This window comes from Neovison vison, chromosome 13 (genome assembly GCF_020171115.1).
Source record: "Neovison vison isolate M4711 chromosome 13, ASM_NN_V1, whole genome shotgun sequence".
Taxonomy (NCBI): Eukaryota; Metazoa; Chordata; class Mammalia; order Carnivora; family Mustelidae; genus Neogale; species Neogale vison.
In genome coordinates, this window is record NC_058103.1 from 78,326,055 (window position 1) to 78,340,881 (window position 14,827).

A 14,827-nucleotide genomic window follows, 5' to 3' on the forward strand; every position below is an offset into this window, starting at 1 on the left:
TGTCACATTAAGAATATAAATTAATCTAAAATTATTTATGCTTAGTGAAAGACACCAGACAGAAGAGAGAACATTCAGTGATTCCACCTACATAAAATCTAGAAAATTAAAACTAAACTGGTAGAAAGCAGATGAATTGTTGTCTGGAGACAAGAAAGGACAAAAAGGAAAGACGGAAGGGAGGAATTTCAAGTAAAATTTGGAGAGTAATAGATATATTCCTTATTTTGATTATGGTGATGATTTTATAGATATTTACATATATCAAAACTTAAAGAGGTTTTCACTTTCCATATATGCCCTTGTCTATAAGTCAGTTCTATGTCAATGAAACTGTTAAAGATGTGGATCAGTTTCATTTTCTTTGACTTGGCAATCATCTCTATTTACCTTTATCTGCCTTTGGAATACCTGTGTGGTATCTCCAGTCTGACTTCAGCCTCCTTCCCTTCCACCACATAAAGGAGACAGGAATGCAACACTGTCAAATCTCAGAAAGACGTCTTAAAGGAATGAAAGCAGTATGCTCATGGGTATTCTTACTGGTTTCAGCTATGCAAACGGAAGTGTATATTGCCTGTATCTATACTGATGGTGACGTTTGCTGAAATTAATTGCCTAATAACTGGAGACCTAGAATTCAAATTGAGTCAGTCAGCCATGACCATGAGTGACGATGCAGGTTACTTTTTGATCTTAAAAAAAGGGGGGGGGGTTGCTTCTCATTCTCATTCCTAGAGATTTTGATTTAGTAAGTCTGAGGTGGAGCACAGGGAAATTGCATATAAATCAAGATTAGAAACAATAGCATTAGGCAAAATTAACATTTTCATCCTTGCCTCCACTAGAACTTTCCACCATCATCAGGATGCTCTCCTCTCTCTGTTTTATACCATATTAAATCCTCTCCCACTTGCCTAATTTCCATCTGTGCAAATCAAGGTGATCCACAAAGGCAAATTCCACCTCTTCTTTTGTGATTAGTCATTCCTCTCTACTTCACTTCTTCTCACCTGTCTCCAACCCCTTTTGAGTCAAAACAACTCAAAGATCTCAAGCTAATCATAAAGGCATTCTTTTCTCTAGGATCCAACTCACTACATAGAATGAAGTCCCCAGGGTTTCAAAACAAAGATGAACAGAAGATTAGCTCTTTTGCATCACACAAGTCACTGTAGCAAGTTTTCTTACGTGGCACCAGTATTTCTTTACTTGGTTACTACATTGGACTCTGTGTAGGGAGAAGTAGTATTATCCTGTTTGGGTTTTAGGGAAAACTATTAAAGCCTAGAGCAAAGCTGTTTATTTTTGCCATCCAAATTTCTGAGAAGATATTTCAGATAAGCACTTCACCACTGTCTTTGATCTCAAGCTATCAGCTTCAAAGTATAACATTTAAAAATAATTTTATGTGGTTTCTATTATTTTGCCTGCCTTGCATGCACTGAAGCTTGTTTTAAGAAGTCTCTTCTGTTTTTGAACATTTTTGTAAGATGGTCAAGTTAGATGTTTGTCCTTTGTGATAAAACTCAACAACTCCTTTATACACATATCCCGGACTTAATTACTGTATTAAACAATGATAAGGTGAATATATTGCTCTTCCTTACGTGATATTTGCTGAGAGTGCAGAGTTGATGCTCACTCTTAATCTTTCTGGAAGAGCACTGGCTTCTGTTTTTTCTTTCTGTTTCTTCTTTCTGTTTTTTCTCTGCCCTTTGTGATTTTCTTGAAGAAAAAAGATTACACTTTTTATATCCAATATATTTGAAGGGAGGGAGGGCACTTAACATTACTTCTTCTGCATGGTGGTGGTAAACTTTTATTTTTGTCAGGCGGGAGGGAAAACACTGTGTTAAACATAGACTATTTGGACAGTATGTTACAGAAGGGATGTAAATATGCCTCAGAGGTCCAGTCAAAGATATATAATTGATTTTATTATTTCTTGCTGACAGTTTCAGAAAGAGTAGGATATAGTGGGCATAGATAAAAGCAGTAGTAGCACTAATTACCTAGAACTGGGAAAACTGGTTTCCAAATTCTGTTCTTCCACCTATGTGACCTTGGGCAAGGTTGTTCATTCTTTCGTTTATTCAATTCATTTATTGCCCAAGTACATCTTTTGTATCATCTGGGTCAGACATTATGAAAACTTCTGGTAATAGAGGGGGAGAACACAGTCCTTGCTCTTATAGAAGGTGGCACGCATGAAAATATGCCAACTATAGTGGCACCATAGCCTCAGATTCTGAAATCCACTCTACCATTTGTACAAGACCACAGCTTGCTATGGGCTGCTTTCCACCAGTGACTGACTGATAGAGATACTAAGTCCATTTGTGGGAAACGTAGTACTCATAAAATGGTTGATTATGGCTTGAGAACTCACTGATAGTCTTGGTGAACATTCCTTACACTGCACAGAGGTCTAGTTCCTTCCCATGCTGCCTTCTTTCCTTCACTCAGGATCAGACTTGCTCCAGGTTCTGATGGCTCTCGCAAACTTGGTGTTCCCTCCCCATTTTCTCTCTCGGGCATTTCTCATACTAAAAATCTGTGCACATGCTTAATCCCATCTTGGTGTTTGCTTCTTAGGGAACCTAGACTACCATATGGAGTATACATTCTAGTGGAGAAGATGAGAAAATAAACACATAAATAACAAGGTAATTTCAGATAGTGATGATTATTTAAGATAACAAAATGGCAGAGTGGGATAGATTGATTGCCAGGGATGGGGGTTGGGGAGAAGGCACTTGGTTCTTTAGCTCATGTCGGTGGGGAGGATGTCTCGGAGGATGTTGTATTCCAGCTGAAAGTCAAATGACGAGATGGGCATACACTAGGGAGGAGGAGGCTGGGTGATGTGAAGAGCTGGAGCCCCACAAGAGCAGCACGTTTGGGGAATGTAAAGACAGCAATTATAGTCACACCCTCCAGGACAGCTGGCAGGAGGTAAGGTCAGAAGGACAGATAAAAGCCTGGCTCTAGAGGGTTTCAAAGGCTGTGGTAAGGAGTCTACATTGTATTCTAAGTGCAGTAAGAAACCATCGGAGAGTTTGAGCAGAAGCATGGCATAATTTGATTTACATTTTTGAAAGATTCCTTTGGCTGCTGAGAGAGCATGAACAAGGGGGTAAGACAAGTAGAGCAGTTGGATTACAGGAATCTAGGTGACATCTGGCGTCGGTTTGGACTATGATAGTGAGAGCGCCGGTGAGAAAAATAGAAGAATTAGAGATGTGCTTTGCAGGCATATCTGACAAACTGCTTAGTTTTCTGTGTCTTAATTTCATCATTTTAAAACTGGAGATAGTACCTACCTCATAGTAGGTTATAGTAAAGATGAAATGATGTATGATATATATAAACATATAAAGTAAGTTATATATATAAGTGAATAAAATGTTCGGCACACTGAATAAATGTTAGCCCCTCTTCTTGTGGAAATGATACTTGGTGGAAGAGAGTAAATTCATGCTGTATTCTAGTTCTGCCGTGAACTCAAGTTGTGGCCTCCGTTCCCTATCAGTATAATGTTGGGAGGGGATGGGGTGATTATAAAATCACAAACTCTTAGAGATGTACGGCACCTTTGGGACTATTGATATCATCCTACCAAAGAGGGAAGAATAGGCAGCACAGGAAAATAACACCATGTCCTGCCAGAAGCTGTTGACACTCAACTATATGGCTTTATGTGGCCCTTTCCATTATGAAACTCCAGCGATTCTCAGTACTCCGTAATTTTACGACAATTCTTCTATAAGGGCTTTCTCGGGTCTTTGTCAGATTTCCTCTTAGTTCTTGGATCACTGTGCTTCTCTTCTCATCTGACCTGAGTTTACAGGTTTCTAAGAGGCAATGCAGAGAATAATATGTCGAATCCAAAGTTTGTTTTCTTTCTTGTGGCCCCACACTTGTGCATGCAATGATTCATCCCACTGAGAGATGTTCTCCTTTCAACACTCCCTTAGATCTTGATTTCCGCTTAGACTGCTTGAAACCTCCAGCTAGGTAGTCTTATTATTAAAAGTAGAACAACAAAATATTATGTTTCTTTTTGCCAAAAATAGGTAATATACAGTACCACTCATGAAGTAATCTTTTCATTTTAAATATTCTATTAAGGTAAAATTCAAGCAATTTCAGAAGAGAGAACACAACAAATGCCTTCATCCACCTTCAACTTTTATCTAATTTCTTCACTGAGTAAATAGCATGGAAGTTGGAACTATTTTAGGTTAACAGACACTTACCAGGGTGCTATACCTTCAGAAATAGAAGAGAAGCTGGGTTGGACTAACTTTCCCTCAGAGGGCAGTTATAAAATCTGGATAATGTATATTTTTTAATTATTAAATTGGAAAGAAACCAAATTCAAAAGTAGAAGAAAATCTGTCCTTGAAAGAAGAATTTCCATGAATGAGATTTGAAGGTTTGAAGGCTCTTGCCTATACAACTGTAACAGTAGACAGCCACCATATTACTGATTTGAGGTATCAGACACAGTCTGGGACAAGCAGAGCAGAAAGTTAGAAGGATAATACTGGAAAGGAGAGAACTACACAAAGGAAGAATCACAAACATATAAAAAATCTGCCTAAAACCTTGGATGACTGCTATACATGTTCTAGGGAAGGCCTCAGGGGGTCTTGAAAAATAACAGTAGCTGGGAGAGGTGAATGAACTGTAGGGAGAGTTCATTTGCTGTTCACCACAAGACAGAGTTGGGAGTTTGAGTCTATCCAAATTAACTACCTTTTGAAACAAATTACTCTTCAAAGACCTTAACAAAATTCAGAAATCCTATCTTGTATAGTTCATAATGTCCAGCTGTCAATCAAAAATCATTGGATGTACAAAGAAAACATAAAAAATACTCAGGAAAAAAAAAAAAGCATTAAATAGAAACTGACCCTGAGAGGATCCAGATGATAGAAACTGCACAGCCATAGTAAATTTTTCCAAAACAGGGGAAAAAATATATACAATGAATGGAAAAGGAGGAGAAATTACAATAGAATTTAAGATAGAAAAGAGAAAGCTCTCCTAACCCTAGCATCCTTCCTACCTGTCTAGGTTTGGGCATTTTTATCTAAGCATGAGGCTCTAATTTACTCACTGAACATCATGGAGGCACAGTCAATAACTATTCAACATCATTTATTCTATCTGAAATAGGTCTGATCTCAGTGGGGAGGAGGGTAAAAATGGCATTGATCGTGTGGTGATTTCAGTGATGTTGGTGGTAGTGGTGGCAGACAGAACTGAAATTCTAACTGAATATAAGGATATAAGAAGAAAGTATTATAAATCTTTGTTCTCAGGGGGGAGGAGTCAAGATGGCGGAGAAGTAGCAGGCTGAGACTACCTCAGCTAGCAGGAGATCAGCTAGAGAGCTTATCTAAAGATTGCAAACACCTGCAAATCCATCGGCAGATCGAAGAGAAGAAGAACAGCAATTCCAGAAACAGAAAAACAACCACTTTCTGAAAGGTAGGACTGGCGGAGAAGTGAATCCAAAGCGATGGGAAGATAGACCCCGGGGGGAGGGGCCGGCTCCCGGCAAGCGGCGGAGCAACGGAGCACAAAATCGGGACTTTTAAAAGTCTGTTCCGCTGAGGGACATCGCTCCGGAGGCTAAACCGGGGCGAAGCCCACGCGGGGTCAGCGTGACCACAGGTCCCGCGGGGTCACAGAAGGATCGGGGGTGTCTGAGTGTCGCAGAGCTTGCGGATATTGGAACGGGAAAGCCGGCTGCAGAGACAGAGCCGACAGTAAGCTCGCAGCTCGGAGTTGCCTTGAACCGGTCGCAGGCTTGGTGAGCTCGGAGCGCGGCCGGAGGTTAGGCAGACGCGAGTTACTGGGAGCTGTTCGCTGAGGGCGCACTGGGGAGCGGGGCCCCGGGCTCTCGGCTCCTCCGGGCCGGAGACCAGGAGGCCACCATTTGTATTCCCGTCCTCCAGAACTCTACGGAAAGCGCTCAGGGAACAAAAGCTCCTGAAAGCAAAGCCGAGCAGATCACTCAGCCCGGCCCCTGGTAAGGGCAGTGTAATTCTGCCTGGGGCAAAGACACTTGATAATCACTACAACAGGCCCCTCCCCCAGAAGATTAACAAGAAATCCAGGCAAGACCAAGTTCACCTACCAAGGAGTGCAGTTTCAATACCAAGGAGAGAGCAGCAGAATTCCAGAGGAGGAGAAAACAAACCACGGAACTCATGGCTTTCTGCCTGTGATTTTTTAGTCTTGCAGTTAATTTTTTTCTTTTTCATTTTTTTTTCTCTTCTTCTGCTAAAATTTTTTATAACTTTTACCCTTTTCTTTTTTAACGTTTTTTAACTAGATTATCTAATATATATATTTTTTTCTTTTTTATACTTTTGTTTATTCATTTTCTTTTTTTTAATTCTTTTTTTTCTTTCTTTATTTTTGAACCTCTTTTTATCCCCAAATCAGAAGAGATCCTAATCTCTTCAATCTTTTTTTTTCTTAATTCTTTTTTAAATTCTTGATTGAATTTTTAATTCAATCTCTTTTTTTTTAATTCTTTTTTTCTTTCTTTCTTTTTGAAACTCTTTTTATCCCCAAATCAGAAGAGATCCCAATCAGAAGAGATTGGGAGATCCCAATCAAAGGAGATCCCAATCAGAGGAGATCCCTCACCCAATCGTGAGGGGGGAGAAATCCCCCCTCACGATTTGGGATCTCTTCTGATTTGGTTAAAGCATATTTTCCTGGGATTGTTGCCACCCTTTTAGTATTTTACTTTCTCCTACATATACTCTTAGCTGGACAAAATGACAAGGCGGAAAAATTCACAACGAAAAAAAGAACAAGAGGCAGTACCGAAGGCTAGGGACCTAATCAAGACAGACATTGGTAATATGTCAGATCTAGAGTTCAAAATGACAATTCTCAAGGTTATAGCCGGGCTTGAAAAAGGCATGGAAGATATTAGAGAAACCCTCTCCAGAGATATAAAAGCCCTTTCTGGAGAAATAAAAGAACTAAAATCTAACCAAGTTGAAATCAAAAAAGCTATTAATGAAGTTCAATCAAAAATGGAGGCTCTCGCTGCTAGGATAAATGAGGCAGAAGAAAGAATTAGCGATATAGAAGACCAAATGACAGAGAATAAAGAAGCTGAGCAAAAGAGGGACAAACAGCTACTGGACCATGAGGGGAGAATTCGAGAGATAAGTGACACCATAAGACGAAACAACATTAGAATAATTGGGATTCCAGAAGAAGAAGAAAGAGAGAGGGGAGCAGAAGGTATACTGGAGAGAATTATTGGGGAGAATTTCCCCAATATGGCAAAGGGAACGAGCATCAAAATTCAGGAGGTTCAGAGAACGCCCCTCAAAATCAATAAGAATAGGCCCACACCACGTCACCTAATAGTAAAATTTACAAGCCTTAGTGACAAAGAGAAAATCCTGAAAGCAGCCCGGGAAAAGAAGTCTGTAACATACAATGGTAAAAATATTAGATTGGCAGCTGACTTATCCACAGAGACCTGGCAGGCCAGAAAGAGCTGGCATGATATTTTCAGAGCACTAAACGAGAAAAACATGCAGCCAAGAATACTATATCCAGCTAGGCTATCATTGAAAATAGAAGGAGAGATTAAAAGCTTCCAGGACAAACAAAAACTGAAAGAATGTGCAAACACCAAACCAGCTCTACAGGAAATACTGAAAGGGGTCCTCTAAGCAAAGAGAGAGCCTACAAGTGGTAGATCAGAAAGGAACAGAGACAATATACAGTAACAGTCACCTTACAGGCAATACAATGGCACTAAAATCATATCTCTCAATAGTTACCCTGAATGTTAATGGGCTAAATGCCCCAATCAAAAGACACAGGGTATCAGAATGGATAAAGAAACAAAACCCATCTATATGTTGCCTCCAAGAAACTCATTTTAAACCCGAAGACACCTCCAGACTTAAAGTGAGGGGGTGGAAAAGAATTTACCATGCTAATGGACATCAGAAAAAAGCAGGAGTGGCAATCCTTATATCAGATCAATTAGATTTTAAGCCAAAGACTATAATAAGAGATGAGGAAGGACACTATATCATACTCAAAGGGTCTGTCCAACAAGAAGATCTAACAATTTTAAATATCTATGCCCCCAATGTGGGCGCAGCAAACTATATAAACCAATTAATAACAAAATCAAAGAAACACATCAACAATAATACAATAATAGTAGGGGACTTTAACACTCCCCTCACTGAAATGGACAGATCATCCAAGCAAAAGATCAACAGGGAAATAAGGCCTTAAATGATACACTGGATGAGATGGACATCACAGATATATTCAGAACATTTCATCCCAAAGCAACAGAATACACATTCTTCTCTAGTGCACATGGAACATTCTCCAGAATAGATCACATCCTCGGTCCTAAATCAGGACTCAACCAGTATCAAAAGATTGGGATCATTCCCTGCATATTTTCAGACCACAATGCTCTGAAGCTAGAACTCAACCACAAGAGGAAGTTTGGACAGAACACAAATACATGGAGACTAAACAGCATCCTTCTAAAGAATGAATGGGTCAACCGGGAAATTAAAGAAGAATTGAAAAAAATCATGGAAACAAATGATAATGAAAATACAACGGTTCAAAATCTGTGGGACACAACAAAGGCAGTCTTGAGAGGAAAATATATAGCGGTACAAGCTTTTCTCAAGAAACAAGAAAGGTCTCAGGTACAAACCTAACCCTACACCTAAAGGAGCTGGAGAAAGAACAAGAAAGAAACCCTAAGCCCAGCAGGAGAAGAGAAATCATAAAGATCAGAGCAGAAATCAATGAAATAGAAACAAAAAAAAACAATAGAACAAATCAATGAAACTAGGAGCTGGTTCTTTGAAAGAATTAATAAAATTGATAAACCCCTGGCCAGACTTATCAAAAACAAAAGAGAAAGGACCCAAATAAATAAAATCATGAATGAAAGAGGAGAGATCACAACTAACACCAAAGAAATACAAACTATTTTAAGAACATACTATGAGCAACTCTACGCCAACAAATTTGACAATCTGGAAGAAATGGATGCATTCCTAGAAACATATAAACTACCAAAATTGAACCAGGAAGAAATAGAAAGCCTGAACAGACCCATAACCAGTAAGGAGATTGAAACAGTCATTAAAAATCTCCAAACAAACAAAAGCCCAGGGCCAGATGGCTTCCCAGGGGAATTCTACCAAACATTTAAAGAAGAACTAATTCCTATTCTCCTGAAACTGTTCCAAAAAATAGAAATGGAAGGAAAACTCCCAAACTCATTTTATGAGGCCAGCATCACCTTGATCCCAAAACCAGACAAGGATCCCATCAAAAAAGAGAGCTATAGACCAATATCCTTGATGAACACAGATGCAAAAATTCTCACCAAAATACTAGCCAATAGGATTCAACAGTACATTAAAAGGATTATTCACCACGACCAAGTGGGATTTATCCCAGGGCTGCAAGGTTGGTTCAACATCCGCAAATCAGTCAATGTGATACAACACATCAATAAAAGAAAGAACAAGAACCATATGATACTCTCAATAGATGCTGAAAAAGCATTTGACAAAGTACAGCATTCCTTCCTGATCAAAACCCTTCAAAGTGTAGGGATAGAGGGCACATACCTCAATATCATCAAAGCCATCTATGAAAAACCCACTGCAAATATCATTCTCAATGGAGAAAAACTGAAAGCTTTTCCACTAAGGTCAGGAACGCGGCAGGGATGTCCATTATCACCACTGCTATTCAACATAGTACTAGAAGTCCTAGCCTCAGCAATCAGACAACAAAAGGAAATTAAAGGCATCCAAATCGGCAAAGAAGAAGTCAAACTATCACTCTTCGCAGATGATATGATACTCTATGTGGAAAACCTAAAAGACTCCACTCCAAAACTGCTAGAACTTATACAGGAATTCAGTAAAGTGTCAGGATATAAGATCAATGCACAGAAATCAGTTGCATTTCTCTACACCAACAACAAGACAGAAGAAAGAGAAATTAAGGAGTCAATCCCATTTACAATTGCACCCCAGACCATAAGATACCTAGGAGTAAACCTAACCAAAGAGGCTAAGAATCTATACTCAGAAAACTATAAAGTACTCATGAAAGAAATTGAGGAAGACACAAAGAAATGGAAAAATGTTCCATGCTCCTGGATTGGAAGAAAAAATATTGTGAAAATGTCTATGCTACCTAAAGCAATCTACACATTTAATGCAATTCCTATCAAAGTACCATCCATCTTTTTCAAAGAAATGGAACAAATAATTTTAAAATTTATATGGAACCAGAAAAGACCTCGAATAGCCAAAGGGATATTGAAAAACAAAGCCAAAGTTGGTGGCATCACAATTCTGGACTTCAAGCTTTATTACAAAGCTGTCATCATCAAGACAGCATGGTACTGGCACAAAAACAGACACATAGACCAATGGAACAGAATAGAGAGCCCAGAAATAGACCCTCAACTCTATGGTCAACTAATCTTTGACAAAGCAGGAAAGAATGTCCAATGGAAAAAAGACAGCCTCTTTAATAAATGGTGTTGGGAAAATTGGACAGCCACGTGCAGAAAAATGAAATTGGACCATTTCCTTACACCACACACAAAAATAGATTCAAAATGGATTAAGGACCTCAATGTGAGAAAGGAATCCATCAAAATCCTTGAGGAGAACACAGGCAGCAACCTCTTCAACCTCAGCCGCAGCAACATCTTCCTAGGAACATCGCCAAAGGCAAGGGAAGCAAAGGCAAAAATGAACTTTTGGGATTTCATCAAAATCAAAAGCTTTTGCACAGCAAAGGAAACGGTTAACAAAACCAAAAGACAACTGACAGAATGGGAGAAGATATTTGCAAACGACATATCAGATAAAGGACTAGTGTCCAAAATCTATAAAGAACTTAACAAACTCAACACCCAAAGAACAAATAATCCAATCAAGAAATGGGCAGAGGACATGAACAGACGTTTCTGCAAAGAAGACATCCAGATGGCCAACAGACACATGAAAAAGTGCTCCATATCCCTCGGCATCAGGGAAATACAAATCAAAACCACAATGGGTTATCACCTCACACCAGTCAGAATGGCTAAAATCAACAAGTCAGGATATGACAGATGCTGGCGAGGATGCAGAGAAAGGGGAACCCTCCTACACTGTTGGTGGGAATGCAAGCTGGTGCAACCACTCTGGAAAACAGCATGGAGGTTCCTCAAAATGTTGAAAATAGAACTGCCCTATGACCCAGCAATTGCACTACTGGGAATTTACCCTAAAGATACAAACATAGTGATCCAAAGGGGCACGTGCACCCGAATGTTTATAGCAGCGATGTCCACAATAGCCAAACTATGGAAAGAACCTAGATGTCCATCAACAGATGAATGGATCAAGAAGATGTGGTATATATACACAATGGAATACTATGCAGCCATCAAAAGAAATGAAATCTTGCCATTTGCGACAACATGGATGGAACTAGAGCGTATCATGCTTAGCGAAATAAGTCAAGCGTTGAAAGACAACTATCATATGATCTCCCTGATATGAGGAAGTGGTGATGCAACATGGGGGCTTAAGTGGGTAGGAGAAGAATCCATGAAACAAGATGGGATAGGGAGGGAGACAAACCATAAGTGACTCTTAATCTCACGAAACAAACTGTGGGTTGCTGGGGGGAGGGGGGTTGGGAGAAGGGGGGTAGGGTTATGGACATTGGGGAGGATATGTGCTTTTGGGTAAATTGGAAGGGGCGATGAACCATGAGAGACTATGGACTCTGAAAAACAATCTGAGGGGTTTGAAGTGGCGGGGGGGTGGGAGGTTGGGGTTCCAGGTGGTGGGTATTATAGAGGGCACAGCTTGCATGGAGCACTGGGTGTGGTGAAAAAATAATGAATACTGTTTTTCTGAAAATAAATAAATTGGGAAAAAAAATCTTTGTTCTAATTAAAATAAATTATACATCTATGGTATTTCCCATGAACTTTGGCATTTGATCATAACACAATTTATGTTTTCTCCAGTGTTTCTTGAGAAAAGTAAGGATTTACACAACTAGTAATATCTGAGAGCAAGAATACTCTAATATTCTAGACTCTAATACTCTAACCAATTTGGAGAATTTAGCTGTTAGTTAAAACCCCAGGAAATCCAAAATTTTTTCTTCTCTAAAGCAACAGGAAGATTAGATGAAATGATCTCTTTGTAGCTATGACATTTAACATCATTTAATAAATCTTAGACATGGATAGGGTCTTATTCAATCTCTTATCTTGGTAGTAATAATATTGTCCTGCTTACCATACAGAACAGTTTGAAGAACAAATGAGAGTAGGACAAAATAACAATAGCTTACATTTATTGAGGAATTCCCAATTTCAGGCATTGTTCTGAGTGCTTTCTTTCCATGTATTAACTCATCAATACTAATGACAGTGAGATAGATACTATTTTTATTATCCTCATTTCACAGATAAACAGAAGTGAAATGGTGGGTCAAGTCTCCCAGTTAAGAAGTAGAGGTGGGATTCCACTCTGGTAGTCTGTAGTGAAGATGAGGAATAAAGCATTTTCAGCCCCTGTTGTTAAGAATGGAAACTGGTACAACTACTATGGGGAGCAATTTGGCAACAGCCTATAACTGGATGCTCATTCCTGGGAACTGGAAATTCCAGCCATGATATTCATTGAGAGAAACTCATACCTACGCAACAGGATACATAGACAAAAATGCTCAGTGAACATTATTTGCAGTAGCGAAAAACCTAATTGTCTATCAGTTAGTGAATGGGTAAATCAACTGTGGTACACACAAACATACACACACACACAGTACATATTTACTATGGTATCTACTGTGCGGTATGTACTATGTATTTACTACATATATACAGTGACATACTCTACAACAATTAAGTGATTGTGTATCATATAAGTAGATCTAAAATTGTGCCCTACAATGTGACTGTCACTAACCACATAAAGCTACTGAGCATTTGTAATGTGGCTAAAGATATATTTTAGAATAATATTTTGGATATACTGGGTTATATAAATTTATACTAAATTTAATCTGTTTCTTTTCATTTTATTGATATATTAGAAAAATTTATAACATTATAGTTCATATTATATTTTTACTGGAGAGCACTGATCTAGAAAATAAAATCTGAGAATAAACAAGCTACAAAATGGTAGATACAATCTAGAAGAAATCTGTAAATACTACAAAACATGTAAAGCAATACTATCTACTACTCATAGAACACATACATGCAATTAAAATACAAAAATATGAACTGAAGTGGTACCCTCCAAACACATAATAATGGCCACCCACCCCTGGGAAAGAGAAAAGGGGATAGAACTTGGAGAGAGAAACAAAGGGAACTTGAATTTTGTTTGTCATACTCTATTTTATTTATATAAACAAAATATCTGAAGCAAAAAGGACTACTGGTAATGTCTGATCATTACTGAGAGTGGGTTATTTTTATGTTTTGTGTTTTGATATTTTGAAAATGAAATAGAGCAAAAAAAATTGAAATCAGACTAATATACAGGCACCCATTCATGCATGTGCACATGCACACGCACACACATTTACACTTTATCAACCCTCCAATCTTTAGGCACCACATTTAACCGAAGAACCCAGCAAAGACCACCTTGGGTATCCAATTAAGTAGGAGAAATTGAGGAGAGAGACTAAGGTCCATGCACTGTCCTCTGATAATTGTGTATATCTATATTCATAAAAGGTAATGATTTTTTCCTGACTATATGAAAGTACCATATGCTCACTGTAGAAAACTTAGAACTTCTCAAACGCTTAAAGAAAAGAGTTCCCATAAGCCCATCACTAAGAGAAAGTCACTGGACATTTTGTTCTTTTTTTTTTCTTTTTCAGTCTCTGAGATTTGGATTTCACTTTTGCTAATATCCAACAGATATTTTGAAATGAACCTCTTAATGAAATATTATTGTTTGCCTTTGATCAAAACAATCTTTGTTCTAGATTGAGTTTGTGATTGCTTTCTTACTTTTAAAAAACCAAAACCAAAACAAAGCTGATAACTGTTAGCTATCTGTAAACTGTAACTAAACTGTATGTTTTTCAGTGTAGGAACCATTATAATTCCCATTTTATAAAGAGAAAGATGAGTATTAGAAAGGGGGTTTCTATTACAATTCCCACTTCATTGATAAAGAAACAGAGTTAGAGAGATTGAGGCGCTTGCTCAGATCATGGAGGTAATAATGATGGAGATGTCCAAACTTCCCAATAAGGTCTTACAGACCCCAGAGTCCATACTCTTCCTTTATTCTCTCCTCTACCATTCACCAGCACATGATCTTTCTTATTTCCTTTTGCTAACTGGCATAATGTGTCAAAGTTTGAGACCAGTTAAGGAAAATATTTGGCATAGAATCCATCAGACATTGATTGGTACAGACAATCAGATGAATCTTATCTTTTATAAAGACATCTTTTTCTTCAGTTTCTCTCACTAAGCCTGTCAAGTTTGGGTCGGGTGCCTGTTGCCAATTCCTTGTTCAACTTTAGTTGGTGCTCAGAAATAGTCCATAATGCTGAGACTTTAAATGGCTTATTTTTGCATTGCACATTGCAGGCGTAGGAGGACATTTGTATGATTACCAGCTTATAAAAATAAGGAACTGAGACCCACCTCAATACCGAAGTGGAGTGCCTGTGACTGGGGCTAGGGACTAACCTTTTGAAATATAATAGGAGA